General features: G+C 39.3%; 1 long non-coding RNA gene across 1 annotated transcript; it reads right to left on the bottom strand.

Annotated features, from left to right (window-relative positions):
• Positions 1–14,401: 14,401 nt before the first annotated feature.
• LOC136291787 (uncharacterized) lies at positions 14,402–15,815 on the bottom strand. Its single transcript, XR_010721720.1, has 3 exons — positions 15,647–15,815; positions 15,439–15,528; positions 14,402–15,336 (listed from the first exon to the last, which is right to left on the bottom strand). It is a non-coding gene; the product is annotated as an uncharacterized lncRNA (long non-coding RNA).
• Positions 15,816–22,211: the final 6,396 nt, after the last annotated feature.

The following is a 22,211-nucleotide window of genomic DNA, read 5'->3' as shown; positions in this document are numbered from 1 at the left end:
AAGAGACTGAAATAGTATTGGACTATTCTTTTCCAGCTGTGCTGGAAGCCTATATATTCTCTTGATGCATTAACAATGGAACATGAGGATACTAAAGAAATCCATGAATCACAATTGTCAGAATGAAGCTGCTTTCAGGCAATGAAATGGAAGATCATGAAAAGCGGCCAGACTAGTCAGGACAAAAGAAAATGTACTCAAAACTTTTTCTCAAACCAACTGGGCTACACAAAGGGCTGTGGTAGGTTAGCAGACACTTGGAACAGGGAAGGTGCATTAGGGCTGCCTGCACATCACGGCTACCTTAGCCCCAGCAGGATTGCTCTCTACACCAGAGTCCTCAGTACATCTGAAACCCCTGTTTTAAATGGGGCAAGCAATGGGTCTGCTGTAGCAGCTTCGTTTGGGGAAATTATTTCACAATCCCAGTAAATCTTGTCATTAAAGACTGCTTTCTGACCAGCAGTGACTTTTCACTGGCCTTGATCTTCACACACACAAGCAAGTTCACTTAGCCTTTTTTCATTCTTCTCTTATACAAATCACTGCAAAAACAAGGAGAGGTTGTAAAATTCTTATAGGAAGGGGTGTGGAGTTGGAATTTTTTTTTCTCTGTGATCCCACAAAAATTGAGAAGCTATGTCTTTTTGACCACCCTCACTCTAACATCTTTGCCTTTAAAGGCCACCAAAGCTGTCACATTTTATTCTCATTTTCTGAACGATGTCACTGTCATCAGCCTTTTAATTCTTTATCCTGTTATTACCTACACAGCTTGGATTTACTATTAATTTTTTTCTTTTTTTCGTTTGAAATTCTCTGGCTCTTTGAATAGCACAATTTTTTTCTTATAGAGCTATTTCCTCGTAAGATCATAAACCTTAATCTCCTTCAGTGTACGGTATGTACATAATCCAATATGACACAGAAAAATAGATAGCATCCCAAGTTAAGACCTCCCCAGTGATCTCCCACATAGTTTTCCTCTTTGAATGTATTGATTTTAAATATCTTCCTAGGGTACAGCCTCTCATTATTTGTGCCTTCCTTGGGCTGAACTTTTTTTTACCAGACAATAACTAACATTATTAGTGCAGACAATAAAGTTAGACTTTTAAAGACAATTAAAGCAACCAAATTTTTGTGGCTGCAATTTGTATTTGTCTGGGTGTCACATGCCTGTCTCATTCCTTCTTTATTTCAGAAGGGCAAAAGTAAACAGCAGCAAGAAAACCAGATAGTCTAGTTAAGTCTGGTACTAAAGTCTTTGCATTTCATGGTCTGTGCCTTTCTTCTCTTGGCTTATTAAAAATATAGAATGCAATATCATTTGTCTTGGTGTCACCCTAAAGAATCTGATTTTATATATGTTCAATTACTTCCTATCTTTCAGCCTTCCTCTGCACCCAAGGAATGTGTTTTGTTGACTCTAGCCAAGTTAGACCCAGAGTGTCAGCTGAAAGGGGGGAATAGGAACAACCACCACCTACTTGGAAAGGCATATCTGAGCTTTAATTTAAAGTTGTCAATAAACATAACAGCTTTTCCATAATTTTGCAACTCTTCCTCTGGTAAATTTCTCAGTTATTCTGTTCTGATTTTTTATGTACTCCTTTCAGTGAAATTGGCAATGGCTTAAAAAAAAAAAGTCTATTTGATGTTTTGTGCAGTTAAAACAGAAGAACAGATGGTAGCAAATCTAACAGGAGACCTCTGCAGACAGTTCTGAAAAAAAGGGCAAAAAATGTTGTTTAAACCATCAGAAGAAAAGAAAGAGAAGAGAAGAGAAGAGAAGAGAAGAGAAGAGAAGAGAAGAGAAGAGAAGAGAAGAGAAGAGAAGAGAAGAGAAGCAATTTACTATAATCTGTCTCTAAGATAAGCTTTTCTCCATAGAAGCATATGTTTGTATTATATTACCACTAATTTTATGGTGGGAAAAGCTAAATTATCTCAGATCTGACACAGGCTAAAAGCAAGATTTACCGTAGCTCAGTTGTCTTTTAGGAGCTTGTTCAGCTGCACTAAATAATATATTTAAGATCCTACACAGATTAGTTAGTCCTACAAAATGTTTCAGTCTATTGAACTGTGCTGGACTATACCAGAGCAGAAGGGAAGGAGCCATGTTGACCTCCATGACTGACTATTCACAAATGTCTTTAAAATGTTCTGCCTATTTTCTTGCTCTGTGGAATGCAAGCTGAGAAATCTCTGACTCCAAGACAGATTCCTATTACTTAAGTGCAGCAGGAAAACATTATTAGTAAATAAAAAAAACCCGCTCTCTAAAAAAAAAAAATTAAAAAATTACATTTGCACTACATTTAAGATGATCATTCTTCCTGTGTACCAGACTGCCATATTATCCTAAAGTAGCTGCCTCTTATCCTTATTGCTGGTTACATATATCATTTGAGACCTGAAAAACTTCTCATTACAATTTTCACCAAATTGCATAACTTCTTATCGGAATGTTTATTTCAAAGATTAAGCATTTTCTGACCAGCAAAAGAGTTTTATCAGATTATCTGTGTATTAGCATCATAATTTTTCCAGCCACAGATTGTGAAGAGGTAACATATCTGACCTTACATTGTGGAAAAACATACAGTTGCTGTGCATAAGAGAAAGAATAGAAAAGAAAGTTCAAAAGCTGACAGCCTGGGAGCAACTCACTCTTTGTTATTAGGCCATACCAGACAGTGGTCCAAAGTGTCATGGCACACAGACCTTTTCTGTCCATTTTTTGAGTGAACTACAGGGAAAGTCTCAAAAATTAATTCAATTTTATTACTATTTTTTTTAATTTCCACAGGAGAAATTATTTTGCAGAATAAATTTAACCACACACAATTTCCAGTCAACTTTTAATCTGCATCCCTATTACAAATAAATACAACTAATTGCACCTGGCCAGAAGCAAATAATTATTTTTCAGCTTCTCAGATGACTTTCTTTGAACTTTACCAACAGATACCCAAGGAAACAAACACATAACAGATAACGTCCAAATTCCAAGAGAGGACTCATGAATGTGTAACCTCCAGGCACCTAATGATTTCCAGGTGCACATCACCAAGTGTCTCATCCTTAATTAATTAGCCAGCTGGCCTGGTTTGTCAGGAGCACTAGAACAGCACAGGCTCATCTTGAAGGTGCGCTGAGTGGTTGAACTTCCAGTTCTATCTGACATTAGAGAAAACAGGCAAAGTGCTGCTACAGAAAGAGAGTTTTGTACAAGTAGAGGCAAGCTGAAAAATCCAATTACAAAATCCAGTGTTTTCCATGAAAAGTACAGCAATAGTCCTGTTTAAAGTCAAACGCATGAGTTTTGTCTTATCTCAGTAATCAGATCAAGGAACATATAAATTGCAATAGGAATAGCTGAATAGTCCTCAGGGTAAAAAAACCACATCCCCTGGCAGACAACTCACTTTTCTTCAGAATGTGATAAATGAGAACATTTTAAAGTATCTTCCTTATTCAGTTTGTTTGTTTTCTTTAGCTTTAAAAGTACACATCTCTATTTTTTCTTCATGACACAAGCTGAAACTGGAAGGAAATTATTGCCACTTGTTAGAGATGCTAAATGTTAGAGATGAACCACTTGCAAAAAAAAGAAAAGTATCGTAAATGTCTCAAGAAAATAGTTTGATGACCCACTGGAACATGAGAATCTGAAGTATAGAGAACAGGAAGTGCAATGAAAGTTTTTGGATCAATCAGATCTATGTCCATTACTGAAAAGAGGGCATGTTGTTAGGAATTATCACACACTGGATACCAGTGATTTACTCCAGCCACAAGTTAGAAACAATGCTGGACCAGTCATTCAAATGAGTTTGCTTAATTGCAGTGGATGCAGCTGGGTAGAATCTGAAATCAACAAATTCAAACCAGTAGTGTTTCATCATGTTTGCTACAACCAGAAAGCTTTGAATATGGGAACTGGAAACATCTCTAGATTATTTAACCCTTTAGGGTTGTTTTTTTTTTCATTACTAGTTAAGAAAACAACCAGGGATTTTGAGATAAAACATGTGACAACTGTTTTGTGTTTTTACCAAAATAGAACCTGTGACTGAGGCCTGGCTGTTCTGGTGCTCCTAGGGTGTTTAGTTTACAGTTAAGGAAATACACCTTGTTTTATCTGGTTTTAAATTGGGCTGCACTGGAGTGGATCCCAACAGATTTTCTTTTAACTAAATCACATTTTGTTAAAGAATCATCCAGGAAGGAATATAGTCTTGCTTTTGAGGCATCAAGAAATAGAGAGTCTACCACTGTTCTTGGTTAAGTTTTCTTACTCCTCAGATCTGTTGTTTATATGTTATTTGATTTGATTTTTTCCTCCTGGCTTTAGTTTATACTTTCTGACTCATTATGTTTTTCTCCACTAGATTAAAGAACTATTTACTACCAGGCATTTTCTTCTCAGGAAGGTACTTACATGCTGCAATCAAGTCACTCCTTTAGGAAAACCTCTTAAGGCCCTCAGTATAACATTTTTCTCTAGCACTTCAATTATGTTTTCAATGCTTTAAATTTCTATGTTTTAAAATGTAGACACTTTGGCTAGACTCAATATTCTAGTACTGGCTCTCACTACACTGTGTACAGAGTAAATCCCTCTTTAATCCTACTTGTTACTCCTTCTTAAGTTTCTGGGGATAGAGCACTTCTGCTGTTTGGTTTTCTTTTCCCTATAGGAGTGTTCTGGTAGTCTCATGTCACACTGCTTTTCAGGTCTAAACCCATGGCTTTTCCTGTGTCACTACTTTCCTGGGAACAGAGCCTGATTCTGTAACTGCTGCACATACTCAGTTTTCTAGACAGAAGCCTCTGATTTAGTTTAGTTGAACTTTCATCTCTTAAATCTTTAAATTTGAAATTGTCAAGTATTTAATATTTCCTGCTAGAAGATTGCAAAAAAATGCAAGTGGCTTCCATCTAGTACTGATCCTCACACATCCCCGCACAAGATCATCTGCAGATGTAGGCTACAGACGGAACAGTGAAAAATAGTGTCCTATTATCCCTTTAACCTTGAAGTGAAGGCAAGGCAGAAGCAGAACTTACTTTAATCCATAGGAATTAACTCCTATCAACTGATTGCACAGCCCAAGTAATCAAAAAGCAAGAAGCAGGGAAAATGGGGAACTGTGTTTCTTCTTGTGTCTCTCATTACCTCAAAAACATTTTCTCATGAAGATTCTTCTCCATCACAATGCTTCTGAATTAGTGGAGGGTTCAAAAATTTATTTTAGTATCTTGCACTTTGCATGTTTTCCTCCAAAGCTGAGTCTGTATCTCATTTGTGCTCTCCTTTTGAGAGACCAGAAATCTGGATCTATATCTTGCCCCCAGTTGCAAAGAAAGGCTGTCTGTGACAAAGTAAAGTGAAATATGAATTAGACAGACAATAACTGAAGGACTTAAATTTACCTTCATCTCTTTAGAATGAGAAAGTGTGTATCTTCCAGCAGTCATCAGACTCTGCAACTCAAAGGTGATTCTTAATGGAACTGGCTTGATCTTGAAATAATTTTGTATGAAAATTTTAATGCTTTTGAAAAAGGTCTCAGTTCATGGTGGAAATTTTTTAACTCCATCTACCATAATAATTGTAAAAAAAAATTATGTAGAAACAAAAAATACTCTTTTGTTTTGCCAACTGCTTATCAAGGAGGAATTTTCAATATGATTTTGCTTCCAAAAGAGAGAAAATAAAACTGGGTCTTGCCTGGTAACTCCATTGCATAAAATGTGGTGTCCTGGTCTTAAGATTCATCATTCATCTTCAAGTCTTAATGGTAATTCAGAAAGTGAGAGTTAAGACCCTTTCAGTTTGGCATCCTACATGCAACTCTTGAAATTGGTGCTGGTATACTCCCCTAAGAGTCAGCTCTTTTTCTTTCCTAAATAGTACCTTCCACAGTAAACTCATCTGTTTTTATTCTAAATTATCTACCATTATAGAACAACATAGGGAAAATTTTCATTGGCTTTGTGAGACCACTTTCATTTCAACGGAGACCTATCACATGTGTTGGTACTTTGGCAGCTTAATGTAGAACTATTGAAAGACTGAATTTGAAAAATATGGCTGCAAGATTCAATTTCTTAGACTATCTTGAAAGGGTTTTCTTGTTTGAAGAGTAAGTTGAAGATACTTCCATAAAGTCACAAGAGATGGAAATCCAGAAGATCTTAGTCTGGTTTACTGTGGAATTGCTTGTTCAAACATTTTTGTTTAGTATTGATAGAGAAAACAGCTCTGCCACTAAGTAAAAAAGGGGTTTTTTCAGTGATTTTGATTACTCTGTCTTGGCATCTCACTTTAAAATAAAAGCCTGTGGGCTAGGTTTACACAGATCAATTCCAGTTCCAGATACAACCAATTTCAGCTGATAAAATGGCCACTGCATTTCTGGAGAGAATATCCTTAATTTCTGCTGTAGTGGACACAAACAATAGTCCTGAAAATCTGGCACTGAATTCTGTGAAGATGAGCACCCAAAACTGAACCATAAAATTTTAGTGCCCTTATTTGAAACTCGTCTTAAGTTTACCTGTGCCTTTCATTCTCCAACTGCAAAACAATGTACCCAGATTGTCTATGACCTACCCTACACTCAGCTTCTCCAGCTTGGCTAACTTATTATTAGAGGGAATAAGTTATTTTAGTCTGAGATCCCAGAGAAATGTACTGATACCAAAACATTATTAGCTTGCCTCCTTGGGGAAATAGATGGTCATTTTCCTTTGAAGTTATACATATTGTCTGCTATGGATAATGGCACAGAAATCCAATGCATGCTCTACCAAACCTGTCAAATAACTGTGGAAGGGTCACATTCCTAGATGTCCTCCAGTCCGAACTTCATTACATTAAATATAAATATCACAATGGAAAGGAGTTTTTTGCCCACCTAACTATCAAATTTATTTTGAACACTTGAGTTAGTTAGTACCTGTTCCAGTTTCTAGTCCACATCAGCTCCATTTAATCCAATCCTGGGCTTTCTTGCTCTTTCTGCCTTCTTCAAAAGGTGCTCTGTGCTCTAATGACTATATAGAAAACTGAGGCTCCTAACTTAAACTTGCAATATATATCACAGAAACACAGGATGGGTCAGGTTGGAAGGGACCACAGTGGTTCGTCTGGTCCCTGCTCAAGCAACAGAATTGTACAGCACATTGCACAGGGTTTTATCCAGAGGGCTTGATTAGCTCCAGTGGGGGAGACCCCACAATCTCTACAGGCAATCTGTTTCAGTTCTCAGTCTTCCACACAATAGGTCACAAGGAAGGGCACACTGCTGGCTCACAAAGCTTGTTGTCCACCAGCATCCCCAGGTCCTTCTCCCCAGAGCTGCTTCCCAGCAAGTTGGTCCCCAGCCTGTACCAGTGCATGGGGTTTTTCTTCCCCAGGTGCAGGACCCTGTGGTTGCCTTTGCTGAATCAGAAATTGTTCTTCTCTGCTCATTGCTTCAACCTGTTGAGGTCCTTCCAAAGGGCTGCACAGCACTGCAGAGCATCAGCCACTCCTCCCAGCTGTGTGCTGTCAGTAAACTTGTTTGCCTCATTCATGCCATTGATGAACAAGTTAAACAGTACAGGGCTCAGTATTGAACCTCAGGGGACACCACTGGTGACAGGCCACCTACTACCCTGTGTCACTGATTCAGACCCTCAAATGAGTAAATTAATCCAAGAAAATCTCAATCTCTCCTCCACACCCTAATCACCCAGATTCTTTGAAGTCCTCAAATTTTTAAACTGTTTTTTTCAGGTTTGGGACTCAGCCCGCAATCAATCTGTAATAATTTTAATGTCTCTTTCTAATATGCTTTCTTGTCTTCAGAGCCTGGCAAGTCCTGAAGAGACAGATCCCTGGTTTATCCAGTAGGAGAAATCCACCTCATTATTGTAGACCTGGTTTCATGCCTGAGATGATTTGGTTTTCTGAAATTCTTTTCCCAGAAAATTTTCTGTAAACAAGATACATGTTTTTGTAACTGTAACTTGGTTTTCATTCCTTTTCTTAGGAAGGACTTCTTCTTGATGTCCCTCTGGTCTGACCGATGTGATTGAAGAGGTTTGTCTTTATTTCACCAATCAAATTGGTCTGTGTAAAATAGTATAAAAGGGAGACACACCCCAAAAATAAAAGAATCATTTTCAGCCTTCTGAAGTTCAGTCTGTGCTGTTGTGGTGTACAACACATTTTACCTTCACAGTTAAATCTTAAGACTTTTACTGATTTGAATAAAATTGTTTTCAATTCTGTCATCAAGGGACACTGCAAAACAGAAAGAATTTCTCTCAAAATACTTTGTGGGGATATGTGAACATGTGCCTGCTTGTAAAGGTCTCTCAGCCCTGGGGAGGGGGAAGCAAACAGGAACTAAGCATTGATATCAGACAGCATAAAAATGTATGTCAGATTTCAGGCAGATTGTATTTTCCTGTCTTGTTAAATCTCTGTTGGGGCAGAGAATGGAGATTTGTGCCTGAATTGTTTGCTTTTCTCCTTGTCATTATCCATTTAAGAGTTTAAACTCTTCCCTTCTTAATCTGAGGTGACTTACAGAGGTTTCCTATCAAACACAGACACTACACAACGCTATATTAGATTATACACTTTGTCAGAAAATTGGCACTTTATATACTAAATGATAGCCTGTGCTCTGCAAGCATGCTATCATTCTTGCTCTAAGATCTTGTCAGAGCCTATAAATTAAGTGGGATTTGGCCCTGGAGTTACATGAAAGGGAGGGCTGTAGGAAACAAGAGAATACTGTCTCAACTCACAGGACTTATTTAAAGAAAAATTCTCTTCCAGCTTACCCAGGGCTATCATCTCACCACAGGCTGCCTATTTTAACCTATACATTACAGAATGAGCAGCAGCATTAGGATACCACCTCATGTTATTCCTTGATGACTGTATCTTGGGTGTCTCTATCTACATGAACTGCATCTCCTATTGTGATGCTATGCTATCCAAGCTAAAAGAGATGCTCTCCAAGTATGCATCAGATCTGAAAAGATAGCCTTGACTGCAGCTCATCTCCACAAGGCATTAGGTCACTCCGTTGAGAAGCTGAGACACCATTGCTCAGAAACAGCACCCAAGTTACTGCAGAGAAAGAAGGATACAGTGAGCCAGATCACCCCTCTATCACATTCCCATGTACATTTTTATCCCAGGAAAGAGAAGTGAGAAATCCTTGCACTGCAGCCCCTTGCTAGCCACTCCTGAGGAAGTGGGGGAAACTCTTTGGCACTGTTTGTAACTAGAAAGACTCAATCAGAAAATGGACGAAAGAATAATCCTCTGATGCAATGTTTTTGGGACCTCTAACTACTTTCATTTAACAGTGAATATCTCACAGTAACTGGGATACCTCTGACTATAATTTGATCTGGCAGCCTCCCCAGAAGGAGAACTAAATGCTGTCTTCACACCTGCAGGTATGTTTACTTCAGGGTCAGGTAGCTGAACCATCTACAGAGTTCTTTGCTATTCTTAAAAAAGGACACATCCTATTTCAAAGTAATTATTAGGCTTGCATGGTGCATTGGTTTCAGGCAGATAAGGTGCATGCAAACCACATGACTGATCACTGAAAACCCCAGTAGTGCTGCGCTCCTGAGTTGTTCAAGGACTCGAAACATCAGTAGCTCTGCTGCAGAATGCAAGTGAGGCTGTATTTGTGTGCAGAATAAAGGCAAAAGAAACACAAATAAGTTATTAGGAACACACAAGTCCTTCTTCAGGTCTGAAACAGAAGCAACAAAATTTCAAGTTAATGACAGTTAAGGAAGATTTTTTTTCAATTGTAAATGAAGTTGGTTTGAGTGACAAACACCTCGTAGACAAGAGGGAGCAGGGTATTATCAGAACCCCCTGTTTTGGGGCTGTACACCCTGGGTTCAAGCCCAGCGCACAGGGCTGTGCCAGCAGCCGGCTGCCCTTGGCCAAGGCAGAGCTGCTCCTCTCCTGAAAGCCCCTGTCAGCGTGGATTCACGGGGCAGAACAGAGGTAATGATGGCACAGAGTCTTCCTACTCGGGGTCTCCTTTAAGAGCCTTCCTGCCGCTGCCAGCCCGGAGGGAATGCCGGTGCCAGCAGCAGCGGCAGCAGCACCTGCTCTTTAAACGCATAGTGACAGTGCTCTCTGGTGGCAGCTGGAACCCTCAGCCTGCAGAGAGCCGAGGATCTGCCGGATTCCCAGCCACTCTTCTCTGTGTCAGTACGAGGTGGTGAAGTCTAGGAGCATAAGCAAGGATATAGGCAAGCACAGATATGCCTTTTAAAACCTATGGAAGAGTTGGGCAGACAAAACTCCAACTAAAAGTCACAGCATAGGAACAGTGCTTATTTTCAAAAGCTTTTGGGAAAACGGGCTTTTCTGCTCTGTCATACTGGCACTTTTTTTGCTTGTTAGTTTGTTTTACGTGGAAATGGATATCACAAGCTGAAAAGAAATGCTTTCCTCGCTCTAAGTTAATGCCCACATATCAGTCTCACCAGCATGAAAACTCTTGGTACAGCATAATACAGAACGGGAACTCCCATATGCCTGTAATCTGCAGATTTCCAGACACTTTATACAGCCTTCTGATGAGGTTTAGAGTATTATAGTAAAGGAAATATTCATACATTTCCTTTATATACTTTCCCATATATACTGGGACAGCTGTAGAGAAGTCAAGAGGCTTATAAGTTGAAATATATCAAGGAAGAATTTTGTCTCTGCCTCCTACAGAAATTACATACTTGCAGGTACCAGAAGCCACATGCCAGGCTCAGATCTCCTTCTAACTAACAGTGTCATCAACTACAGGTCACAAAGGGTTTATCAACACAGGATTAAGGAATGGTGATCCTGTGTTGGAAGGGAAGAGATCTCTAGAGGTCATTTGGTTCAACTGCACTGCTACTCAGGCAGGGCCACTTAGAGCTGGTTGCCCCAGGACTGTGCATTCCCTGTTGATGCTTCATCACCTTACTGTAAAAAAGTATTTCCTGATGTTCAGATGGAACCTCCTGTGTTTCAGTTTGTGCCCATTGCCTATTGTCCTGTCAGGCATGTCCTTCCATGTCGTCAGGTACACCAGTATTCTACATTTCATGGCACACAAGCCTTTCCTACACCCACACCCATCTGTACTGGCCATTTGGATGCTTTAAACTAACACCCTATTGCTGTGTGCAGAAGCACTTGTCCAACAGCCTGCTAGAGGGAGTACCTATCCTTCATGAGGGGTTAGAATGTTTTATTTTGTTTATATGGGAGTCAGGCAAACAAGACAACTTTTCAACAACTTAGTGAAATGTTGTTATGAAAGCTTTTTTTTGCCAGTGGGATGGTTTCTAATACATTAATAATTGTAGCTGTGTATTTTCAGTTCTCCATGTTTGCTCTGGCACCTCTGCCAGGACTTTGCTGGCAGACATGAACTTGCACTGACAGTGTACTGAATCAAGCAAAGGCAAGTGGGGCCAGAAGCAGAGGCTGCACATATATATGCTCAACACAACCTCAGCAAACAGAATACTGCCAAAGGAGTGTGATGACATGGTATTGCTGGTTTGGAGGGCAGGCAGGCAGCACCTGTCACAAGACTTCGATCTATACAGAATATAGAATTAGACATTTTAAAAGTAAAAAAAAAATCTGCTAGAGAACAACCAACTAACAATTCTTGAATTCAGTCATGTACATTTTACACCAGAGAAACTCAGCTGAAGTCACAAGACAAGAAATAGGCATCATTCGAACTCAGAAGCCTGTAATTCAATGCGGACCTTACTCTCACCAATGAGGGTGAGACTGAAAGAAGGTGGCTGGAGAGCTAAAATAATAAGAATAATAATCTCAATAAACAGAGTCAGTTCAGACTTAAGCTACCACATGGCTCCTGAGTCCAACTGACTGTTCAGGTACAGGCTCATAGCTCAAAGCCAATGACGAGACTTCAACTTACCTCACAGACAAAAAGATTGACATTATACCAAAAGTTTTTGTGCTTCTTGTAGGCTAAACGAGTACATAACCTTAACCTTAGGATACACCTGATTTTTTTTTTTTTTTCTCACCAGGTCAGTAATATTCCCATTGAACTCCCTGAAGTGGATCTAATCAGGCCAGGCAAACTGTTTTACATTAGCTGGATGTCCTTTTTTACTCTCCACAAAATACACATATTTCTTCAAGCATTTGTGCAGTTTGCTTTGAATACCCAACATTAAAAATTAAACATTTCACACTGGTTTCTTTTAAATAAGTCATAGAAAAAAAAAATCCACAGCCAGTGCATGAACAATCAGAGAAAAGGAGAACAGAAGAAAATAGTGTTAAAAGACATCTGCCAGAAACTCTTCACTTGTTTTTACATTGATCTCTCCAAAATCAACCTGGCAGAGCTGGGACAAGGACCCTGATCCCCAGAAGCAGATATCAGCAACACTTCATGCTGTAAGATTCACAGCAGGTTTTTACTGTTGCTATGGTTATTCAAATCTTCTTTTCAACAGGAGAGAAATAAATTCTCCAGGTCTTTGCAACACACAATAACACAGCCATCTCAGTGTCAGGCTCTCCACATGAGGGTGGGCTTCAACAGCATCACCCTAAATCTAAACATCAAATAGAGGGGAAGGGAAGGGAAGGGAAGGGAAGGGAAGGGAAGGGAAGGGAAGGGAAGGGAAGGGAAGGGAAGGGAAGGGAAGGGAAGGGAAGGGAAGGGAAGGGAAGGGAAGGGAAGGGAAGGGAAGGGAAGGGAAGGGAAGGGAAGGGAAGGGAAGGGAAGGGAAGGGAAGGGAAGGGAAGGGAAGGGAAGGGAAGGGAAGGGAAGGGAAGGGAAGGGAAGGGAAGGGAAGGGAAGGGAAGGGAAGGGAAGGGAAGGGAAGGGAAGGGAAGGGAAGGGAAGGGAAGGGAAGGGAAGGGAAGGGAAGGGAAGGGAATGACCTGATGGGTTCCTTGCAACTCAGCTTATTCTGTATCAAGGTGTCTTCACTTCAGCATGCCATGTTCAGAGGGCTGTCTTGTGCAGTGTTTTCACCCCCATGATTTAGGCTCAACTCCCAAATGAGAGATGCAGTCAATGGTTTCATCCAGACTCAAAAATACCCCATCACTGTTGGGGTCATACTCTCTACTTTCCTGTTCCTATTCAGCAATGTTCTGCTTATTCATCTGAGGTCACATTAGTTTTCAGCAACAGCATCACACTGAGAGCTCTTGTTCAGTTAATTATCCATCCTGACTTCTAGCTCCTTTCAGGGTCACTGTTTCTCTGGAAGCAAGCTCTGCATGTGTAAGCCTATTGTCCTTGTTCCCAAACACACAACCTTGCCCTTGTGCTGGTTAAATAAGACCCACTTTCCAAACTAACTAGATTGATCTGTCAAACTGATCCAACTTTACCACTGTTTACTCCTACTAATGCTGCATCCTCTGCCCATTTTACAGGCACTGATTTCCTCACTTCTAAACCATTAATAAAAGCTCTGAATTGTGTTAGACTGAAAAAGATTCCCATGGAACCCTGCTGGAAATACCATCTGTGGATGATGATTCCTCATTTACAATTCCTTTTTTAAAAATTCATCAGACAATTACAATCTATTTATTATGTGCTACATTAATTTTGCATAGTTCTAATTTTTTAATTGGAATGTCATGTGGTATGAAGTCAAATGCTTTTGAGAAGTGCAGGTAGATGTCAACACAGCTCCTCTTATCAGCCTATCTTGTCAAAAAACAATGTGTTTGCTTAAGCAGATCTGTTCTCCATAAAGTGAGATGTGCAACAGTTGCTGCATAAGACTGCGAATTGAAACAATTCTGTATTCTTAATGAGCAGTGAGGAACTGTAGAAGCAAAATTTTAAATGGGAAACAGACCAGTTGCATTTTCTTACTGCTAAGCCCAAAGGTTTTCAAATCACAGTTCATTGAATTTTTCTGTAATACATACTATGTTAAAACTCAAACTGTATGTGGACTCATTTGGGATCTCTCAGCATTTAAGCCACAAACACTTACCTACACTGCAGTATAAGGGGATGAGACGGACTGAACAGCCCATTTTCTTACTCCTTCCTCATTCTGTTTAAGTAGTTCCTGTCTATCATCTCTAAGACTTTGTGGAAGAGTCTATCTCAGCTGTTATCTCTGTGTAGAGAACATGTCCTATAAGGCAATAGAAAATGTCTTGATGACATTTGATGAGAAATCTAGAAGACAGATTCAGCTTAAAGGTGTAATCGACAGGGGAGAGAAAATATAATGTAGGGTTCATAGGTTGAGATAAGGCAGGGAGAGATCACTCACCAAATACTGTCATGGGGAAATTAGGCTAGAATTGGGCACATTAATCGAATTTATTACTAACAAGGTCAGAGCAGGACAATGAGTAGAAAAATAAGACCTTAAAAACACCTTCTCCACAACCATCCCTACCTACCTACCCAATGCCACAAGGAGACAGAGAATGGAGGTTATGGTCAGTTCATCACACATTGTTTCTGCTGCTGCTCAGGGAAAGGTGTCCTTCCCTTCCTCCACCAAGGGGTCCCTCCCATGGGAAACACTTTTCCATGAACTTCTCCAACCTGAGTCCATCTCACAAGCAAAAGTTCTCCATGAACTGCTGCAACATGGTTCACTCTTCCATTTGGTGCAACCCTTCAAGGACAGGCTGGTCTATCAGGAAACCTGCTCCAGTGTGGGCTCCTCTCTCCATATGTCTGCAGGTTCCTGCTAGGAGCCTGTTCCAGCACAGGCCTCCCATGGGTTCACAGTCTCCTCTCAGGCATCCACCTCCTCTGGCATGAGTCTCTGCCATGGGCTGCAGGTGGATCTCTACATCTCCACCATCCTCCATGGGCTGCAGGGGCACAGCTGTCTCACCATGGTCTTCATCACAGACTGCAGGGGAATCCCAGCTCAGGTTCCTGGAACACCTCCTCCCCCTCCTTCTGCACTTACCTTGGTGTCTGCAGAGTTGTTCTTCTCATGTATTCTCACTCTGTTCTTTTCTTGATGCAATTAAAACCATGCAATCACTTTGGTTTTTTTCTTTTCTTCTTAAATATGTTAACACAGAGGCATTCCCACCATTTGTAATTGGCCCAACCTTGGCCAGCAGCACGTCTGTCTTGGAATCAGCTGGCACTAGCTCTGCTGGACATGGAGAAAGCTTCAGCAGCTTCTCACAGAAGCCACCCCTGTAGCTCCTGTGCTACCAAAATCTGGCCACACAAATCCAATGCATCCTTAATTTTGTGCCGGCTTCTTATAGAGAAAAATAAAACACAACTGAGTAGAAATGGGGAAGAAAACAGATTAATCATATAATTTATAATATTATAAAACATTATAAGCAAACTTGAGACCACCTCTCAGCTAATCCTGCAGTACCTGATTAAGGTTTCAGATGTCCTGAAGCCCTTTAGATAACCATGTTCTTCTATTGTACAGACATTTGGCAATTATCACTATAGCTGCTTGCTTAAAAAAAATAAAAATATTGAAGTAGATAAATAAGGCATAGAATAACAAAATATATCATCCACCCATTATCCCTTCAATGTATGTGTCCTGCTGGCACAGTTCAGAGTTCATTTACATGATAGATGCTTCTACTTCAGCCTAAAGCAAGGCTGGTCTTCATGTCGTTTCCTGTCAGGAGTTGCTGGACCTCAATTATTTATTTGAGATAAATGATGCAATAAAAACACACTTTGCAGTCCAAAAGCCACCTTCATCAACTGTAGAACGCCTGACTTATTGTTTCATTCCCACCCCCCCACAAGACACTTGCCACAGTAAAATAAATTATTCTCGTATCAGAGCAACACAATATCCACTTATTATGCTCCTTGTAAACAGCCTGGCTGCCTCAGCCATCACAGCTGCTTTCTTGTTCCCTCCAAACCACCCTGGCAAAAGGTAACATGTAAAAGAAGAGGAAGGTAACTTGTAAAGCCTGTGGACAATGCACCAGCTAAAACTGGTTAGACTTTATTGAACTGGCCCATGTTACACTCATTTCTCTGCTCTGCTGACTGGGGAACAAGCTAATGAGGAAAGAGGAAAGGGGTTAGAAAAATTTCATAACAGTGACAACTTCTTTACCTTCTCACTTTATCCAGCCTGGTGATGAAGTGAACGAGGCCTCACAGGTCTGGCTAAATTCAGAAAGAAATTAAAATCACCAGAAATCGGTTAGTTCTCTCACAGAGCAGTACTCAGTGAGATCAAAAGCTGTATAACAACAAATTAAATTCAAGTCTGTGTGCAGTTTCTCAGTTTATGTATATAGGAAATGCAAAGGAAAATACCCCATGGGGTGTGGCAAAGATTAATCTTTTAATGTGCTGTATTTGAAAACCCGAAGTACTATTAAGTGCTAGACTGATTATTTTAATCAACACTGTTTTCACACCATCTGCAGTTCTATGGCTACAAATGTAACTGAAATTATATTGCAGGTATACAGAATCTCTCTCCACCTCTCAATTCATATTTCATCATTAGCGCAGCATCCAAACACTTAAGATGAAATCAGATTCAACTGCAGGATGAAACATGAAAGAAAATGCAGTACTATCACATTTCTTCTTCTGAAGGGCCCAGATGGGTATTGTCAGATAATCAATTGAACATGAGACAGTTTTGATGTACACAGTCTTGATATTGTGTAGAAGCCACAAGGAGGGGGGTGAAAAATGTAGGCTTTTTAATTTTCATTTTCTTCAGTGATACAGTAACTGGGGAAAGCAAAGTTTAGACAGAAGACTTTCAGCTCTGAAAAAACAGAAAGTCACAAACTTCCTATTTTTTATTTACAGGTAAACACTTTAAAAACAAAGAGGATGAAATGTTTTATAAATTACACACACTAAATACCTTGTGTAACCTTAGGAGAAAAGCAGGCAATAGATAAATCAAAAGGGAGAGGGCTTAGCAAGAAATCTGACAGTACTTGCTAAAGAAACATCACTGAAGTGCTAGGGAATTGCATCCTGAATTTTGTCTGGTGTTGCTCTGCACTGATAAATAGCTTTGGATCATGCTCCTATATGTTACAGCTGTAGTAAAGATTAGCTCAACCTTGATACTAGAGAGTTATGCTATTTTTTATAAAGCAATCTACAAATGAAAAGCCAACACCCCCACCCCATTTTTTTCCTTTGCTGTTGTTGTTGCTTAATCTGTGGAATCTAATATGGACTTCATCCCTGACCCAAAATGACACCTGCCATGGACAGAATGGCACCTGCACCAACTCTTTTCATACAGCTCAGGCTGCAAAGCCAGTGCAGCTACAGGGGAGGGGACAAATTAACAAACAACCAAACTATTATGAAACCTACAGTTACAGAGAAAGTAAAGCTCTTATAGGGGTACAAAAACCATAGCTACCCCATGTCAGAGTGGGCAAATAAGGGGAACCAGGGTGCCAAAGAGATGTAAGTTTTTTCCCTTTGCTTCCTCCTCTCTTTTCCTCTGCAGCAAGATGTGTTCAAAGTTTCTAGAGTCTGAGTCCTTCTTCTCCATGGACAAATATATCAAAAAGGCTGGAGATTTCTAGCCAAAAATGCAAAAAGGTTAATTTGTTCCTGAATTTACATCTGCAAATCTTCACAGGAAGCAATCTGTGCAACAACCCCTTTGAATTAAACATATTACAGTCAAAAGCCTTTGGCACCAGCTGGGGATTAATGACCAGCTGGAAAGATGATGGCTTGAAGAAAGCTCAGCCATCATTAAGCCCATGTTCTAATGCCAGGGTTATTGCCATTTTAAGTCTTTTTAAAAGCACAGAAGCAAATACATATTACAGAGCAAGTAGTTTCTTGTACTGAGCCAATATCCCTCCTAAGGGTTTCGGCAGTTTTGAAGAGTGATGCTTTTACTCTTGACACATTTTTCCAAAGGTCTTTAGGAACCAACGCCTGAATTGCCTCATACTTGATATGTCTTCCAGAAAAGCTGGAGGAAGGACCCCAGAAATGAGCCAGAACTTGTTTTGGTTGAGATGGATCACTGTAGGTTATTGCCAATAGGTAATGGCTGGAAACGCACCACTTCTGAACCCACTTTCTCATATCCAAATGCACTATCACAGTCTAGAAAGTCTGTTTCTTGTTTGGAATAATTTCTGGGAACACCTGTGGGTCTGGATAAAATTTAGTGATGTTATAAATGCTGAAAGGCCAAGCTTTAGTAAATGGCCCAGTCTTGGCTATATGGACAACATTTGGCTGGATGACCAAATGGAAAATACTTAGTGATGTTAAATTGAAAAAGAGATGATCAAAAGGTTACATCATCTTTCTGTTGGCACGAGCATAAGATAATTATTGCTCTTTTAGACCAACACAAATGAGAAAAATTTAAATTCACACACGTTCAGGCTATTAATTTGTAACTCTTTATGGGACCATTTTGATCTGTCACTATTCCATACTCTCGCATGTTGCAGAAGTCGTAGGGAACAACAAAGAGTGCAAGCACAGAGTCTGGGGTAGCACAGTAGAAGTCAGTGGTACATCAACAGAACTCCTGCTATGAAGGGTTCTCTTACTGAAACAGCATTTTGGCTTTAAAATGAAGCAATTCACTCCTACTAAACAAGTACCTCACTGTGCTGTGTTCCATTAGTCACTCTTGAACCAATTACTATAGCCTCCATCTTTGCTGCTCCACTGTAATCTTTCTGAACTCTTATCTGAACAAAACCATGATTAAATGAGAAGATTCCAATGGTACTTCCATAGCATTGAATCCCAATCAAGAATTTTGGCCTCGTATACCATAAAACAAGTAAGGCAATTATATTGATTTAAAATTATAATAAAAAAAACAGGGAGCGATAGAAAACAGTACCTGTATATCAGTCCAAAATGTTGAGCCTTCCTACATGCAACCTTTTTCTCAAACTCTTTATTGTCCTTTTTCTTATGCTACATGTAGTCTCCCAAATGTAGAGAAGGTAGAAGAAAATGTGCCTCATTCATGAGTAATATGGCAAGACTCAAACAAAGCAAGAATAAATATATGCTTCTCTCTTTTAAACAGTTAAAGCCATATCAGATTGAGAATACTTTATCTAGGGACAGCCTTGTTATCCATGGTTAAATGAACCTAATCAAATAATTGAAGAAGATAACTTAGGTCTTTGATATGGGAGAGAAAGGATTTGACATGCAGCCTCATCTGCTTTTGGGTCTTCTGACAGTCACAGTTATTTGAAGCATCCCAGCTGTTGTCTGCTACAAAATTCCACACCACCACTCACAAAAGGAATAAAAAACTTGGTTTAATTCAGAAATGAGCCAATTCTAAAGTTTCCACTAGCATTTTCCCACCCCTTCCTTAGCTATACATAGTTCCACTCCTTTTTTTCAGCTACTGGAGGCCAGACAAGGGCAGAAAAAGAAATTAGTCTAGAGAGCTTTTGAGCTTTTCACACTTTTTTTTTTTTAATATTGTAAGGCTTGAAATGGGTAGAGATAGGAGATGAATCATCTCGGATTTATTCTGTCTGGAGTATGAACAGGAGAAAAGTTTCTACAGGAATCAAAGTAAAAGATTCATCTGACATGAATTCAAGCTAAAGCACAATTTAGGTTTCTAGAGGAAATCGACAAGTTTGCAATATTTCACATTATTTTAATAGGCCCTTCATTGGACATGTTAGCTGGAATATTCTTCTGTATTATTAATCCGTTTCGGTCCTTCTCACTTTGCTTTACAGATATGAAGAAAAATGGGTACCTCATTAATCAGCTTCAGTCCAGTAACCACTAAGGCAGAAATTTCACTGACTAGATTTTATTGTGTTGGCTGGAGAAAAAAAGCAGATGTAAAAATAAGCAAAACTGAAAATCATCTGATGTATAACTCCTCCCGATACAGGCAACTAAATAGTCTTAATCATTACTAATTACTATAAACATTTCAGCATTGTTTTTTTCTACATAAGAAGTCCTGTAAAACTTTTATCTTTTGAAAACAATACAGATTTCACATTCAGTCAAGGCATGTTTATGTTAACAAGTGATAGGCAGAAATTCTGTACTGGTGACACAGAATAAAGGAAAGGAAAAATCAAGGTTTGGGAAGTTCTAGCTGGCAGCTGAACCTCAATGGGCTACAGTAGCAAGGTGACAGGTTTATCCCATTCCTACCTGTTTAATTTGCTTAAGTCAGCTGCTTAGGGAAATCACTGCAGATGCCTGTGGGCAAATAACAAAAGTTCATAACAGCTAATTTGCTAATTTCTGAAAAACCATCACAGCCGTCACAATAGCAACAGAAATCATTGGAAAAATGTGTTTCTCAAAAAATCACTTTCTACATATTTGTTTCTTCATCTCGGATTAGGCATGGTTGTCATGACATGGCAGCTTAAAATATCTGCTGCTGGACTTGGCAAGTCACTGAAAATGAAACATTTAAATAAACAGCTTTTACAAATGTAAAGTATTGCAGCAAGATCATTCAATACAGCTGGAATCTGGTGCAGATTCTTCAAAGGCACCAGGAAGATAACACTATTGTAGAAATGATGCAATTATATTTTCCCAGCAGGATTCCAAAGACTAAATTTATCTAGTTCCAGATCCATAGTGGCATTAGCTGGAGAAGACAATTATCCTTGATGATATATTGTACTTGCTTGCATCTCTCTGACAGGGACCAAACTGTTCAGTCACAACCCTGTGAAGTGGTTAAGCACCATTCACCCCAACTTCTAGAGAGGAAAAATAAGGCACAGAGTTGGGATAGTGACAGAAATAGGTGTAATAAGTCAGTAGCTAAACTGGGAGAAGAACCAAGCACTTTCTACTCCTAATTTGGACTCTGTCACCTAATGAAATATGAAAATATTACTGGTAGGATACAAGTGAAACAATATAGGTAATAATAAATACTACATAGTTACTTCATGGTCTATGTCTCCAAGTCCCATTCTCTAAAAACCACTACTGTCATCTCCCCCATGTCTTTCTCTCTGCAGTCAGAATCTGAATAAAAATCTAAGAAAACTATTTAACATTCTTCCTGTTTCTAATCTTCTGTTGAAAAGATTAGCTAGTTGACATCAGTGCAACTTCTTCCAGTGCAAACTTCTGTCATAACAGAAGAACAATAAAATCATTACAAGATAAGATAAAAAAATCACTGACAAACAGGGAGACTTTCCATTTTTCTATGTCCCTCATTTTCACATTCACATTTTCTATTTTTTTTCTTTCCCTGTTGAATGTCTGCAAAGAATCTCATCTATTTCTATTTTTAACATATTACTTATTCTAGTCCAGTCACCTCCCTTCTCAACCTTTTTTCATGTGTTTATTATTCTTTCATGTGAAATCACTTTCTCTAAAATCTGTTCCCAAGTTGCTCATTTTCAGGTGTTTTTTATCATGCTTCCTGCCAGTAACAGAAAATTGTCTTCCTTATGTTATGTACTAGAGTATGCATTTCATAATTTAGGTTAGTTCATGCAGGGGTCACCTCAAAATTCCCATTGTTTCAATTGGAAGAGAGTCTAGAGCTGGTCACAGCTCTTCCATATTACTCATGCCTTTGTGATTTGCTGTCATTCTCAAACCCTCCTATTTTAAATTCCCTGCAGGAGCAATTTCTTCCTGCTCTAGCTGCACAATCTTATGCCAACCTGTACTAAGTAACATTGATAACACTGTTCACCTGGGGAAAAATTTGAGATTTTCTGTCTGGAGGAAAAGTTCTGTAAGAAACACAGACAAATTCACCTGACTGCAAAGAATTAAAGTCATCTAAAACATACATCAAAGAAACAAAAGAAGGCAGAGTTGAGTCCTTCTTTACTATGTCACAGGTCAGACTAACAGCTACCTTGTTTTTTTTCTAGTCCTTGAGAAATGCAAAGTGAACACAATGTGTTGTAGGAAAAAAACATTAAGCAGAAGGTGTGTGGGTGAACTATGGGATCATTCCATTCAGGCATGAAAATGTTTCTGTCTTTCTTTTGGTTCAACAAATCTGAAAGCCTCCTCTACCTGAAGACCCTTTGGACAACTCCACGAACAGAATTCCTGATGAACATAGATTACAGAGCATTACTAGAGGTGAGAATATGAGCAAAACCAAAAGATATGATAGCATCCACATGAAAGTATCAATTGATCTATGAC

Source organism: Chamaea fasciata, unplaced genomic scaffold (genome assembly GCF_029207755.1).
Source record: "Chamaea fasciata isolate MVZ Bird 193981 ecotype frontalis unplaced genomic scaffold, bChaFas1.0.hap1 SCAF_7, whole genome shotgun sequence".
Classification (NCBI taxonomy): Eukaryota; Metazoa; Chordata; class Aves; order Passeriformes; family Sylviidae; genus Chamaea; species Chamaea fasciata.
The sequence above is the reverse complement of the archived record's forward strand: the minus strand, read 5'-3'. Positions and strand labels throughout refer to the sequence as shown.